This window comes from Equus quagga, chromosome 15 (assembly GCF_021613505.1).
Source record: "Equus quagga isolate Etosha38 chromosome 15, UCLA_HA_Equagga_1.0, whole genome shotgun sequence".
In the NCBI taxonomy this organism is placed as follows: Eukaryota; Metazoa; Chordata; class Mammalia; order Perissodactyla; family Equidae; genus Equus; species Equus quagga.
The window spans coordinates 30,811,228-30,826,149 of NC_060281.1; the positions used below are offsets into that span (position 1 = coordinate 30,811,228).

General features: G+C 37.8%; 1 pseudogene; it reads left to right on the plus strand.

Moving 5' to 3' along the window:
- Positions 1 to 1,629: 1,629 nt before the first annotated feature.
- LOC124226530 (HLA class II histocompatibility antigen, DO beta chain-like) lies at positions 1,630 to 6,531 on the plus strand (annotated as a pseudogene).
- Positions 6,532 to 14,922: the final 8,391 nt, after the last annotated feature.

Sequence of the window (14,922 nt, forward strand, 5' to 3'; positions counted from 1 at the left end):
TCTTCTCCTGTTTAATAAAGTAGTTTGCACATATTTATTTATTGTGGATAATCAGTAATTTTTAAGGGATTCTAGATAAACTTTTTGTTTCCTGTTTATTTCTATTCTGTTGTCCACAAATACTGGGTATTCCAAATTCTAAAATTCTGTGTTTGTGAGGCCACTTATATCAAATATCAACTTCATAATGAACTCTTTCTAGACTAAGTTAGAATTTAGTCTTCTTATGTTACAGTTAATTTTTGGTTAATTTCATTCTTCCTGACATTACGGTGGATTGTTTCCCTGTCACTCCATCTAGGTTATACATTATTTGAGGACAAGGAATATGTCTGTTTCATCATTGCATGGCCCATAATAATGAGCATGGAAGGCTCTATTCTAAATAAAAGATAAGGAACTTATAGACCACTTGGGTGAAAAAGGAGCCTTGTTCTCCTTAGCTATCAAATATATTTTGTTCCAGCTCTTTTTAAGCATAAGATCTTGCCTTGTTCTGAACTGAGTTCATTGAAGCCACGCACCTGGAAATTCCTCAATCCCCTCTTTCTCACCCCAAATCTTCCTGTCTTTATTCTTGTATCTGAAGAAGTGTTCCTTTTTATTGCCAAGCCTGACAATCTCTCTCATTCTTTGGATTCCATTCAGCATTTTGAGGATAATTTTTCCTTTCTTCTCCTTTTTATCTTCAATCTCTCCCATGTGCAGATGGCTTCCACTTGACTCAGAATCTTGTTAAGGGCTCTCCCATGTGAAAAGTAACTTTGCCTTACCGTCGCTCTTCTTTCAAGTGCGAGTCTCATCTTTTCCCTTGTTTTCACTTCCAAAATTCTTGAAGGACTGTTTACATCTGCTCCCTTCATTTCCTCATTACAATCTGCTCTTTACTCTTTGGAAATATAGCTTCTGGCTTTAACACTCTATGTCCCATTGAAGGTTATTTGTGCCCCACTAACTATAAAACACAATAATGCTTTCTTATATTTTATCCTCTGGAACATTTTTACAGCATTTTATTCTTCTGAGAACCCTCTCTCCATTTGTTCTCTTTTTTGGCCCTCTCTTGGTTTACAGGAAATCATACTCTCTAGGTTATTCTCAATCTCTTTGATTTCTTCTCTGATAACCCTTTACTAATTCCTCTTATGGCATATGCTTTAGAATACTGACTTTCTTTTTTTATTTACACACTCTCTGTTGGCAATGTGAACCACTCCATAGGAAGGGAGACCTACTGGTCAGACTAAACCCAAGACAGTGCCAAATCAGGATAGCAAGATACCTAATAAATAATCTGCCTAGTTCTTCTAGGATCACTCACTACGTAGAATATATTTTTTCTCCCAGAGCATTTTCTACATACTTAAAATACTGTCAGGGATTCTGCAGTTAAACAGTTTTTGAATGGTATAACACAACTTTATGAAAATATTCTACCCAACACCTGAAGATGCAAAACTCCTCTATCCTGATTTGTTATTAATGTGACGAGTTTCCAGTTTTTCCAGTTTTGAGGATGCAAGAAAGATATCTATATTCTTAATGAATATTTTTTGAATGAGTTGTATAGGGGCAAGCCCCATTCTGAAGAGGCTGATGATTTTACTGTATCATTTTTTTTCTTCCAGAATGGGTTCTGGTTGGGTCGCTGGGTGGTGGCTCTGTTAGTGAATCTAATCAGGCTTCATTCCTCGATGACTCTAGGCAGAGACTCTCCAGGTAAGAGGGGAGCAATTTTTTTTTCAGGTATGTATGCAAGAATTGGCATGGGGGAGGGAGGCCTCTTTCTTTATATCTAGACTACAGAACAAGCTGGAACTGGTTTCTGGCTTCAAAGGGAATGTTCTTGCCTTTGACAGAAAAGTATTCCTTCCTTCTTCATGACACACAATGGCCTGCTGGGAAAAAGGACTTCATGTACTAGAGACACACATTCAAGGAAGAGGGAGGCAGGAAAAAGGGAAATATTTCATCTTGCATATGGTTCTTATTGTATCAATTTCAGTCTGAAGAACTTTAAAAAATGGAGGCAGTCTGAGAATAGTTGCTGTTGTTCAGCCAGAATTTGCTCTGATGATTGTGACTGTTTCCATATTTATCCAATTGGGGTGTATGTGAACAAAAGAAATTGAGAACAAGGGTTACTTCTTTTGGCATTTCTTACGCCCCTACCATATGATCAGAATTGTACCAAGAAATTTTGAGAAATTAGAGAATTTGAATGCATTGTCCACATCCTCAGGGTACTGGGTCATGTATTTATTGCTGCTATTTTTCTAGCTGAGGAGATAGGCTATGGAAACATGAAGCAATACTGCACCATAAAAAACATATTTACCAGCAGAAAACAGGATATAATGTGCTAAAAACAGAACCTGTTTGAACGTCAAAGTCTCGTTAATTACAAAAGAGGAACAGACCTGGGGGGAGGGTTAGTGGGAGAAGATCATTGTTCTTAGAGAATAGAAACCTCTCTGAGCTTGTAGTCTCCTTTAATCAACACACATGAAAAAAACATCAACCCAGATCTTAAATCTGACACAGATCTGAACAAAAAATGATTATTTTTCTGATTTAGACAGTAGCAGGAAATAGAGAATCATAGGTTAGAGCTGCATCTGAAATCAGCTACTGACTGAGAGACAAGTACAGCTGACCCAGGAAAGATGCTACCACCCTTATGCTTAGTCAATAGTTCCTGGAGGAGGCCTCTAAACCTAGAAATGAAATCAAATTTACAACCCAAGATCAGTGACAATTATCCTTCAAGTCTCAAATTAAATGTCATTTCTTCAGGAAGACCTTGCCTGACCAACCCGCATTATTAGTCCATTTTAATTGTTCTTTTGTTATTGTTGTTCTCAAGTGCATAGAATCAAGTTAATCTTACCCAATGAGTTCACAGCACATTGTAATCTTTTGTCTGAACAAAGACTCTGTCATCTCTTCCCTTATCTCCATTCTCGCTCCTTCCTTTCCATAGATACACATTCTAATGTATCTGGTATGTCTTTAAGTATTAGGATGGACATTAAAAATACGTAGCATTGTTTTTCTCTGTATATCTTAAATTTTTCTTTTCTTTCTTTTTTTTTTTCTCGGAAGATTAGCCCTGAGATAACATCTGCTACCAATCCTCCTCTTTTTGCTGAAGAAGACTGGCCCTGAGCTAACATCCTTGCCCATCTTACTCTACTTTATATCTGGGACGCCTGCCACAGCATGGCTTGACAAGCAGTGTGAAGGCCCGCACTCGGGATCTGAACTGGCGAACCTTGGGCTGCTGAAGTGGAAAGTGCAAATTTAACTACTGTGCCCTTGTATACCAGGCTGGCCCTTGTATATCTTAAATTTTAACAAATGTCATTGTGCATTGAATCACATTCTGTTCCTTATTTCACTTAACCCTATGCCTTGAGCTTTGAGGTACATTGTATGAACATAATATATAGCTCAAACTAATAACTCTCAATATTAGTAAGGTACTTTGTAAGCAGAAAATCATAAGGGACAATGGAGTTGGATTTTTTTATTCCATTTTCAATGGCAACGTTTAATAGAAAAGCCCCCAAAGAAGGTTAAATCTAACCTTATATTCCACATCACTATATTGTTGCAAGTATTAGAATTGTAGGTGTTGACCCTAAGAATAAAACAGCCAGTTGTGTTACCAGCAAGGCAAATTTATTCGGGAATAGCCAAAGAATTGCAATCCAGGATGTGCATGCTATGACAGACCATAAGCAAATCCAACAAACAAGGTAAAGGAACATTATTTTACAGAGAAAAAGGAGGAAATTGGGAGAGTTTTTTTTTTTAAGGAAAGCCCATTGGAGAAAAGCACAAGTTCAGAATGGTGATGGTTTCTCATTGGTTTATTGCTGGCATAGTCAATATCTGTTTGAGATGCAATGTATATTTCTTCCTATAATAAAGGATTCGTTCCAGTTGAGGACTTCTGTAGGGGTCTGTAATTGACTATATTTCCTATAATTGGCCTTGGGTGGTGCCAATTATATGAGGCATGATATGTCCTCCTTCTGGACTCCAGACTCCATTTTAGATGAGGTTTCCCTTTATTAATTTTCACATATGTATATTGTCAATGATAAGGATGATGATGATGATGATGATGATGATAAAAGGCATCTTTAAGCAATGGATTAATATTATTTTAACCAACACCAACAGAGATCACGAGCTCAATACCTCACTAGAGCCAATGGGGGGGATGAGGTCTCTGAGTAAGACTGCAAAGGAAAAGGTTCAAAAGAAAATTACTGGAGAAAAACCATGTGAGTGGAAGGTAGAAGGGGACTTTATTTCACAACTAATATGTACCTACTCTTTGCCCCACCTCCATCACTCCTTCACTTTACACCAAAAGGAATGAGTAGAATGAACTTGCTAAGGGCAAGGGTATTATTGAATTATTCCACATGGAGATGGATATTTTTGACTTAATAATAAAGAGAATTAAAACCTTGGGCTTCTGGAACCTTGGTTTGGAGAAACCTCGCACAGTGTCTGGCAAAACACAAACAGTCAATAATATTTGTCGAATGAATGAATGAATAAATATTGTTGAATGAACATTTATGACTCTTGGGACTCTATTTGGCTTGCTTATTTGGGTTACCTGTCTCCTTGGTCTGCTTGGTAGGATGGGCCTCAGGCTTCTTTCCACTGTGATGTGAGGAACCAGAGGGAGGCCTATGTTAGAAGAGGCTACTTTTGCCTATTTCCTGAGTTCAAAAGGCCTCTTCTCAAATCCATGTGATCTGGCATAATTTACCAGGTATGGGTTTTCTAAAGATGAGGGCTAGTTTTCAGTCTTATTTGGTTTTCCAGAAATTTTGTGATTCAGGCAAAGCCCGACTGTTACTTCACCAATGGTATAGAAAAGGTTCAGTTTGTGGTCAGATTCATCTCTAAATTGGAGGAGTATGCAGTTTCCACAGTGATGTGGGAATGTTTGTGGCATTGATAGAGTGGGGGCAGCCTGAGCTGAGCTGTGGAACAATCAGTTGGATGTGTTGGAGAGGAACAGAGCTTCTGCGGATGTGCTCTGCGGACACAACTACAAGCTGAGTGCACCCTTCACTGTGGGGAGAAAAGGAGAGGTGGAATGTGAGGTCTGGTGGGGTTTAGGAATCTCCAACATGTGAACCTGGCCATGGCTCTTCTTCCTTATGATAGGGAATTTCCTGCTTCAGGATCAACGGTTTCAGAGCAGGGGAGTCTGTGTGTGTTTTCTGTCCCCAACTGTGACTCACCCTATATCCTCACAGATTTGGTCACTGTGGTCTTGGTCCCAGACTTCCAAGGTTCTCAGGGACTTTGTGGTCCAGTGGGTTCTCAAATAGAAGGGGTAATTGGGGGAGTGTCTGATAAGGTCTGAATCATCCTTGGGGACACTGACATATCCACTTTCTGAGTCTTGGGGGCTGATATTTTGCCACATTTCCAGTTTCCACTTGGGTGATCTGGAAAAGCAATTAGGGCAGATTTAGTCCCTAAAGAAACTCCTCTCTTGGCCTGGTGCTTTTCCTTTACAATGTCTCATTTTTCTCTCCCTTCCTAGTGCAATTAGAGGTGACGGTGCATCCAGAGACGACTCCTTCCCTGCTGCACCACTATCTCCTGCTCTGCTCTGTGACAGGTTTCTATCCAGGGAACACCAAGATCAGGTGGTACCGGAATGGGCTGGAGGAGAGAGAGCAGGGGTCATGTCCACTGGCCTTATCAGGAATGGAGATGGACCTTTCAGACAATGGTGATCCTGGAAATGACTCCTGAACATGGAAATGTCTGCACCTGTCTTGTTGATCATCCCAGCCTGCTGAGCCCTGTTTCTATAGAATGGAGTGAGAATCAGCTTCTTACATTCTCTGGGCTCGGCTCAGGATCATATCGACTCAAGGGGGCTTGTGTTATCTCTGCATTCACCTTGGTCACAACACTAATTTTTCTTTCTCTTAATCTGAGGGAGTCATAGAAATTGGAGTCCTTGGTCTAAGTTGGGAGAAAACATGGCAGACATCTATCCTTGTATCTTCCAAGAAATAAGGAGGTCTAATCACCTCTTCACTTCCTTCCAACTTTGGGAACTAGTGTCCTCTAATAATTTGCTCTTAGATTTTAGGGGGAATTCTTATGGGCTACAAGAATCAGTAACAGAAACTGCATGATTGCAAACCTCGGCCTAAACAAACCATTTCTAAATTTATTCACTCTGTAGATAGCATTGGATTTATTGTCCAGTCCAGGCTCTGGGATTTTGGGAAAGTACACCAAATATTGGGAGCTTTTGGCTAACTTGAAGACTTGTTTCCTATAGGAGCTCAGTATGAATATTCTTGGAATAAGATGCTAAGTGGAGTTGCAGCCTTCCTACTTGGGTTAATCTTCCTCCTGGTGGGGATCATCATCCACTTCAGGGCTTGGAAATGTAGTGAGCCTCTGAGGAGTCCCTGCCACCTGCCCTGTGGCTTCCCCCACTTCCCGCTTTTCCTAACATTAAAGATGTGATACAGGGAAGGCTGATTAACTCCTCAGTGATGCCTGGATTGGTCTTTTCTGAAGCCAGAAACATTCTAGGAGGTAAATGGAGATGGGACTCTGATAGTGCAGGTCATCCTCCAGCCCTCAGGATAATGACAACATTTTGTCCTATTGGGTCATTCTATCTCTTTCCTCTCCTTCATTCCAGGATATGTGGAGACTCAGTGGTGGTGAGGAGGTAATATCTTCTTCCTTCTCTTTGGGTGTCAGATCGTTCTCTTAATCCTTTGGCCAGAGGGAGTCATCTCCGGGATAAGATGTAAGAGTGGCTCTGGCTGAGTGGCACTGCCTGCCGAGTCCCTAAAATGGGAGCATGAGGGTCTCTCATGAGTCTTTTCTCACTGTCCGTGCAGGTCTCACAAGCTGTTCTTCCCCCGCAGCCATATTAACGTCCTGATTGAAGCTTCCCTCACTAGAGCCTGAAGTACTACCAAGTGGCCTGGGCCCCAGACTAAGTAAAGGACATCCATGAAGTCAATGTTCTTGAGTGACTCTTTCCCGTGAAGTCTTGGAGGAATCCTGACTGATTCTAGAGTTTGTGTTCTGAGATCATGCATTTGTCACTCTTCTGGCCTTCTTCCTCCTACTTGTATATGTCATTAGTCCCCATTTCCAAGGACAGTGTCCAGAAATTCCTCCATAGCCTGACTTCTTCCAGTCCCAAACTGCTTAGTTTTCTATGGTCCAGTCCTAACACTGTAGGTAGTTATCCCATCTTACACTCTTCCATCCGCAGTTTCCACAGTCTTCAGAAGACAAATGCTCAGTCTGTTTTCTTTTCACTCTTTTTCAAAACCTTTTTTATTGAAAAATAAAACTGAGAAACATAGTGTCTTCTTGGCTCCTTTCTCAGTTATTAGCTGTTCATAGATGTGTGGTTTTACTTCTGGGCTCTCAATTCTGTTCCATGGATCTGTGTGTCTTTCTGCTAGTACAATGCTGTTTTGACTACTATAGCTTTGTAGTACATTTTGAATTCAGGGAGTGTGATACCTTCAGCTTTGTTCTTTTTTCTCAGGATTGCTTTGGCTATTCAGGGTCTTTTGTTGTTCCATATAAATTTTAGGATTCTTTGTTCTATTTCTGTGAAAAATGTCCCTGGGATTCTGATTGTGATTGCATCAGAGAAAGGATAGCCTCTAAATAAATGGTGTTGTGAAAACACAACCACCACAAGCAATAGAATGAAAGTCGACCATTATCCATACCTTTCACAAAAAATAACTCAAAATCTATTGAAGACTTGAGTGTAAGACCTGAAACCATAAAACTCTCAGAAGAAAACCTGGGCAGTATGCTCTTTGACATTGGTCTTAGCGGTATTTTTTCAAATGTGATGTCTCCTCAGGCAAGGGAAACAAAAGAGAAAATAAACAAATGGGACTACATCAAACTAAAAAGATTCTGCATAGCAAAGGAAACCATCAACAAAACAGAAAGACAACCCACCATCTAGGGAAAAATATTTCCAAATCATATATCTGATAGGGGGTTAATTTACAAAATATATAAAGAACTCATACAATTCAATAAAAAACCAAACAACCTAATTAATAAGTGGGCATTTTTCAAAAGGAGATTTACAGATGGCCAATAGGACATGAAAAGATATTCAAGATCAATAATTATTAGGGTTATGCAAATCAAAACTCCAATGAGATATCACCTTATGCCCATCAGAATGGCTATTATTAAAAAGACAAGAAATGACAATCATTGGAGAGGATGTAGAGAAAAGGGAACCCCAGTACATGGCTGGTGGGGATGTAAAATTGTGCAGCCCCTATGCAAAAGAGTATGCAGGTGTCTCAAAAGATTAAAAGCAGAAATACCATATGATCCAGCTATTCCACTTCCAGTTGTTTACCCAAAAAACATGAAAACACTAATTCGAAAAGATATATGCACCCCTATGTTCATTGCAGCAATATGCACAATAGCCAAGACTTGGAAACAACCTAAGCTCCCATTGACAGATGAATGTATAAAGAAGTGGTATATACACACAATGGAATACTACTCAGCCATAAAAAACAAGAAATTGTGCCATTTGTGACAACATGGATGGACTTTGCAGGTATTATCCTAAGCGAAATGTCAGACAGAAAACACGAATATCGTGTGATTTCATTCAGATGTGGAAGATAAACAAACAAACACATAGGTAAGGAGAATAGATTGGTGATTACCAGAGGAGAATGGGTTTGAGGAAGGGCAAAAGGGATCAAGGGCCACATTATGTATGACGATGGATGGAAATTAGACTTTTGGTGGTGAACATGATGCAGCCTATATAAAAGCTGAAATATAATGATGTGCGCCTGAAATTTACACAATGTTATAAACCAATGTGACCTCAATAGAATAATAAAAAGTAATAAAAAAATTCATTCTTAAGTAAACCCAAAAAACCCCTGAGATACCAATATCTACACAAAATGTATAATTTAGTGAATTATTTAAGGCAAAACTCCTGTAATCACCACTCAGGTATATAAATACAATGTCGCAGCCACTGCAAACTCTCCATATGCCTCAGGCAAATCAAAACCCCCCCTCCCTCAAAAGCAATCATGTCCTGACTTTCATAGTAACCGCTTTTTTGTATTTCTTCATAGTCTAGTCACTCAAGTGTGAATTCCCAGACACTAGAGCTTAGTTGTCTTTTACGGCTCTTATCTTTACAGGTTTCTCCGTTCTTTTCCTCATGAGTAATATGTTGAAAAGCCTGAGCCATTTGACCTACAGGGTTTTCCACAATCTGAATTTTTCTGATTGCACACACAGTGCAGTTTAACATGTGCCTCTGTGCTCTACCTTTCCTGTAAATTGGCATCTGGATGCAGAGGCTGGATTAGATTCAGCTTTTGTTCCTTTGGAAAGTCTGTAGGTGGTGTTGTGATCTTTCACCATGAGGCGATGTCCAGTTGTCTCTCTTTTTATGATGTTAGTAACCATTGATGCTCATGGCCTAGGTCCTTTAATTCATTCCAGAATGAGGATATTCTAATCCTATCATTGCTTCATTTATACAGTTAATTGCTTCTATAAGGAGACACCACCCTTCATTTACTAGTAGGTTGCTGGGTGGTACAGTGGAAAGAAAGGATCACTGTTTAATTCTTTCCTCTTATTTACTAGTTTTCAAGTTAATGAATTTGTTTCCTAGTATTACCCAAAGGTGAGCAATTAGCGTCTACTCTTTATCTTTTTTGTATCATTATAAACTCAAGCATTTCAAAGTATTTGATGGATTTTAACTCATTGCAATTTTTATCCATGTTGAAATTCAAATATTTCATCTTTCATGAATGGAAACTTCTTCACGTGGCTCCTGAGTTCCTTTGATACAAGTCTTTTGAAAGTTTCTTTGTCATCTGGTATGACAAAATGTTGCAGGTTCATCCTTTACATTTCCTGCTAAGACCTGAAATCAACCATTTTCCCAGAAAGCCTTGCTTTTTTTAATGAGAAATGCCAATTAAGACCATAATCCAGAGTTAGGGACTGGTCATTGTACCAGTCCTTTTCAGTGGACATAGAAATGTTTATGTTTATATATATATTCATATTTATATACACACAAAATTTATTTATGTATGTATTTAAAATATTAGTCTCTTCTATATTGCATTTGTATATCTTTTCTTCTATATCAAGAATTTTGGTTTTCAAGGAGACAAGGCAGACACAATTAGAATATTCATCCATACTTACTTATCTGCTTTTCCCACATTAACATACACAGCAGTCTAAGGATAATGATACTCATACCACAACCACCAAAATGATTAGTGAAAACAGTTAATATTCCTTTTGCCTTTGTTCTCCTCCTCACTCTTCCTTTTTATGGTTGTTCTATATCTATATTAATGGATCATATACCATCATGTAGAATATGGGCTTACTTTTTTGTCTTAGTTCTGCAACTAATATGTTTAATGCTCACCATGACTCCTCAAGTCAATGTCCCTCTAGTGCAGTGGTTCTCCAGGTATGGTGCATGGCCTCCTGGAGGTCCCTGGGACACTTTTGGAGGGTCTGCAAGGTCAAATCTATTTTTATAATAATACTAAGATATTTTTTCTCTTTTCACTATGTTATTTGTAGTGGTGGTGCAAAATCTATGGTGGGTAAAACTGTTGGTGACTTAGGACAAATCAAGGCAGTGACACCAAACTATACAGGTAGTCAGGGTATTCTTCACTGCCATGCACTTGAAGTAAGAAAAAAAAATGTTAGTTTCACTTAAGAATAGCCTTGATGAAGTGATAAAAATCATTAGCTTTATAAATCTTAAATCTCAAGTAGACATCTTTTAAATATTCAATGTGACAAAGCAGATAACATTTCTATGGCATAGCAATTGAAGGACAGTTTTGCTGTGGAAAAGCTTGTTTGAGCTGTGAGTACAATTAGCCACTGCTGCTGCTGCATCTCCTTTTTTTTTTGTGAGGAAGATTGGCCCTGAACTAACATCTGTTGTCAATCCTCCACTTTTTGCTTGACGAAGACTGTCACTGAGCTAACATTTGTGTCAACCTTCTTTTACTTTATGTGGGACGCCACCACAGAGTGGCCTAATGACCCATGCTAGGTCTGCACCCAGGATCCGAACCTGTGAACCCCAGGCCACCGAAGCAGAGAGTGCAAACTTAACCATTATGCCACAGGACCCGCCCCACTTCTTCTTTTTTTTTTTAATAATGGACCATCATTTTTCTTGAAAGAATGACTGACAGACATGCTCTGGTTATTTGGACTTGGGTATTTGGTAGACATTTTATCAAAAGTGAACAAAAGAAGCCTGTCACTTCAAGGAAAATAATTTTGAAAGTGAAAATTATACTTTCAAGAGAAAATTGAAATTTTGGAAAACTTGTGTTTGCCACAGCTTACCAATACTTAAATCTTTTCTGATGAGATTGAAGGTGATAATAACAAATATGATTTTTGATATTATTTAGTGAAGTGTGTCAACATTTCAAAGATCTGTCTAATTGTGTAAACCAATACTTTCCAAATGATCAGTGCATGATATTGCAAAGTCATCATGGATAAAAGATCCACCCAAAGTGCACCAATGAATTTTAACATACCAGACTATGAAAAGTTCCTGATAAGATTTCAGATTCCACATTACAACTAATCTGTAGGGATCTACCATTTGTTGAGTTTTGGTGTCTTCTGAGAGAAGAATGCAGGCAAGAGCTGAAAGGCAATCAAAATTGTTTTTCTCTTTTCAACTAGTACATATCTGAGTGAGGCCACATTTTCTTCAGGTATTTCAACCCAAACAACATATTCTTACAGACTGAACGTAGAGGAGAATGTGACTAAGCTATCTTTATTAAGCTAGACATTAAAGAGGTTAAAAAACGTAAGACTATTCCATTTCCTTCACTGTTTTTCTGTGCTGGGAAATGTAGCTACTTTTCATATGTATGTCATTTATGTTAACATGTATTGGGGTCATTGTTGTTGCTTAAACCAACCAACAAATAAATATTAATGTCTTTTCATTTTTAATTTCTAATGTGGTGAATTTCACTTGACACAATCCACCTACACTGAAGCTCGTTGGAACTCTCAATAATTTGTAAGAATACAAAGAGATCCGGATATCAAAAGTTTGTGAACTCTGACATAATTGTGATTGTTTGAAGCTCTTTCTCTAGTCTATTCCTTAGGAAGTGCTTAGGGAAGTTCTTGCATTTTACAGTTTGAAAGTCAGTTTTACTGGACATAAAATCTTAGCTCATATTTTCTAGTCTTGAGTACCTGAATAGTGTTAATACATTTTCATGTGACATTGACATCAAACAGTCTGATGACAATCTAATTATTAAGTCACTTACTATTTCTGCTGGGATGCCCAGAAGTTTTTTTCTTTAATGTCCAGAAATTTTATTAGAATGCACCTTGGTTTTGGTCATTTGGGTTGAGTTTCTCAGATAAACTATACTCTCATTCAACACGTTGTTCAAATATTTTCTTATTTAGGAATGCTACATTGAGTTATATTTTTTAGTATTTCCTTTGATTTTTCTTTTTCAGAAAGTCTTATCATCTACATGTCAGATTTTTTTGGCATATCTTCAATATTCGTCTTTTTCTCTTGAATCTTCATCTCTCATTTCTTTTTCATTTAAAAAATTGTTCATCTTTTCACCTTCTCTCTTCCTATTGAGGCCTCCTTCATTGTGTTTATTTGTTCTTCTGTTCCTTCTAGCTTAATCTTCATTTCTGAAATGGTTTTTCTTTTATTTTTAGTTATTTCCTGAATACTGTCGTCATATTTCTGAGATTTTCTAATTCCAATTTCTGTTGTTATTTAACTCTTCCAACACTTTCTTAATGACTTGCAGCTTGTTTTGAAATAGGTTATAGTTTAGTCTTTTTGGTAGTATGATTTTTCTGCTGTGCTTTCATTGTAAGGATTTCATTTTGTTCCATATTCCCTTTTTCCTGTGAAATATAGCTTTAGCCATTTTCTGTTGCTCATTTTATGTGAAATTAATTGTCCTTTATTTTAGAAGAAGGCATACTCCAGGATGGTTTCCTTTAACTTCACAAAGCCCCTTCTTCTGTTGCTTCGGCATAGTGCTTAAAAGCATGGCAGCTTGCTTTTTGAGAGTTCCAGATTCTGTTTACACCCCTCACTTTGAACTCTTTTTCCTTTATCTCCCTGGCCCAATCTGGCTCAGTTTTGATTCTACCCCCAACTTTTCCTCAATGTATGGTCCTGCCTTGGAAAAGTGCCTAGAGATGGTTAGTTTAGAGAATTCTTAGAGGTGAGACTCCTTTGTCACCTTCTAACCCTACCCAGGCCCCTGGTGTTCAACTGCTCTTGGATTGGGAAGACCCCTCCTAGTTTCCTCCGCTGTTCTTGTATTGGTCTGCTGTGTTTTTCAATGAGTACCTGCTGTCTTTCTGAGACTTATCATATTCTCAAATACGCCAAATGCCTGGTGGCTTCCCTCTGCCTTCTCCAGCACAGACACTTATTCCAGGCAGATTGTGTGACTAAGATCTTCACCAACTTGTATTTTGAGATTCGTGGGGTATCTTGTTATCTACTTTCGTTGAAAACATTGCTAATATGCTTTGCAAAATTAAACTTTTAATTTTAATATATTAGATTCACATGTACTTATATGAAATAGTGTGGAGATCCCATACACTCTTTATCCAGTTTCCCCTAAATATAGTATTTTGTAAACTCTAGTAATCTATCCCAGTTTGGATATTGACATTGATATAATCAAGATACAGAACATTTCCATCACCATAATCTCCCTCATCTGGCCCTTTTATAGCCACATGCATTTCTCTCCCATTTCCAATCCTTCCTTAATCCCTGGCAACCATTAATCTGTTTTTCATTTCTATAATTTTGTCATTTCAAAAATGTTACATAAATGAAATCATACAGTATATAACCTTTTGAGATTGGATTTTTTCACTCAGACTAATTCTCTGGAAATTCATCTAAGTTGTTGTGTGTATCTCCAATTTTTTCCTTTTTATTGCTGAGCATTATTTCATGATATGTTTGTACTACTTTTAGTTTCCAGTTTTTGGCTATTATGAATAAAGCTGCTATAAACATTCACGTATGGATTTCTGTGTGAACACATTTCTCTGGGATAAGTGCTCAGGACTGTACCTGCTGGGCTGTATGGTGGTTGCATGTCTAGGTTTTAAAGAAACTGCCAAACTGTTTTCCAGTGTAACTTAACCATATTAATTTCCACCAGCAATGAATGAGTGATCCACTTTCTCTGCAACCTCATCAGCACTTGGTATTGTCCCTATTTTTAATTTTAGACATTCTGATAGGGTGTGGTGATATCTGACTGTGATTTTAATTTGCATTTCTCTAATGGCTAATGATTTTGCACATCTTTTCATATCCTTATTTGGTATCTGTATATCCTTCGGTGAAGTGTCACTTTATGTCTTTTGCTCATTTTCTAATTGGATTGTTTGTTTTTTTACTGTTGAATTTCAAGAATTCTTTGTATATATCTGGGTATTAGCCCTTTCTCAGTTATGTAATTTGCAAATATTTTTTCCCAGTTTGTAGCTTGTCTTTTCATCGTCTTAAGAGGGTCTTTTGCAGAGAAAATGTTTTTACTTTTGGTGAAATCCAATTTTTAATTTTTCCTTTTATGAATCATCTTTCTGGGGTTCAGTCTAAGAACTTTTTGCTTAGCCTTATATTCTGAAGATTTTTTCCTAAAAGTTTAATAGTTTTACATTTTACTTGTTAGTCTATGATCCATTTAAAGTTAATTTTCATATAATGTGTTATACGTTTTGCTTGTGGATGCCTAATTGCTCCAGCAGCCTTTA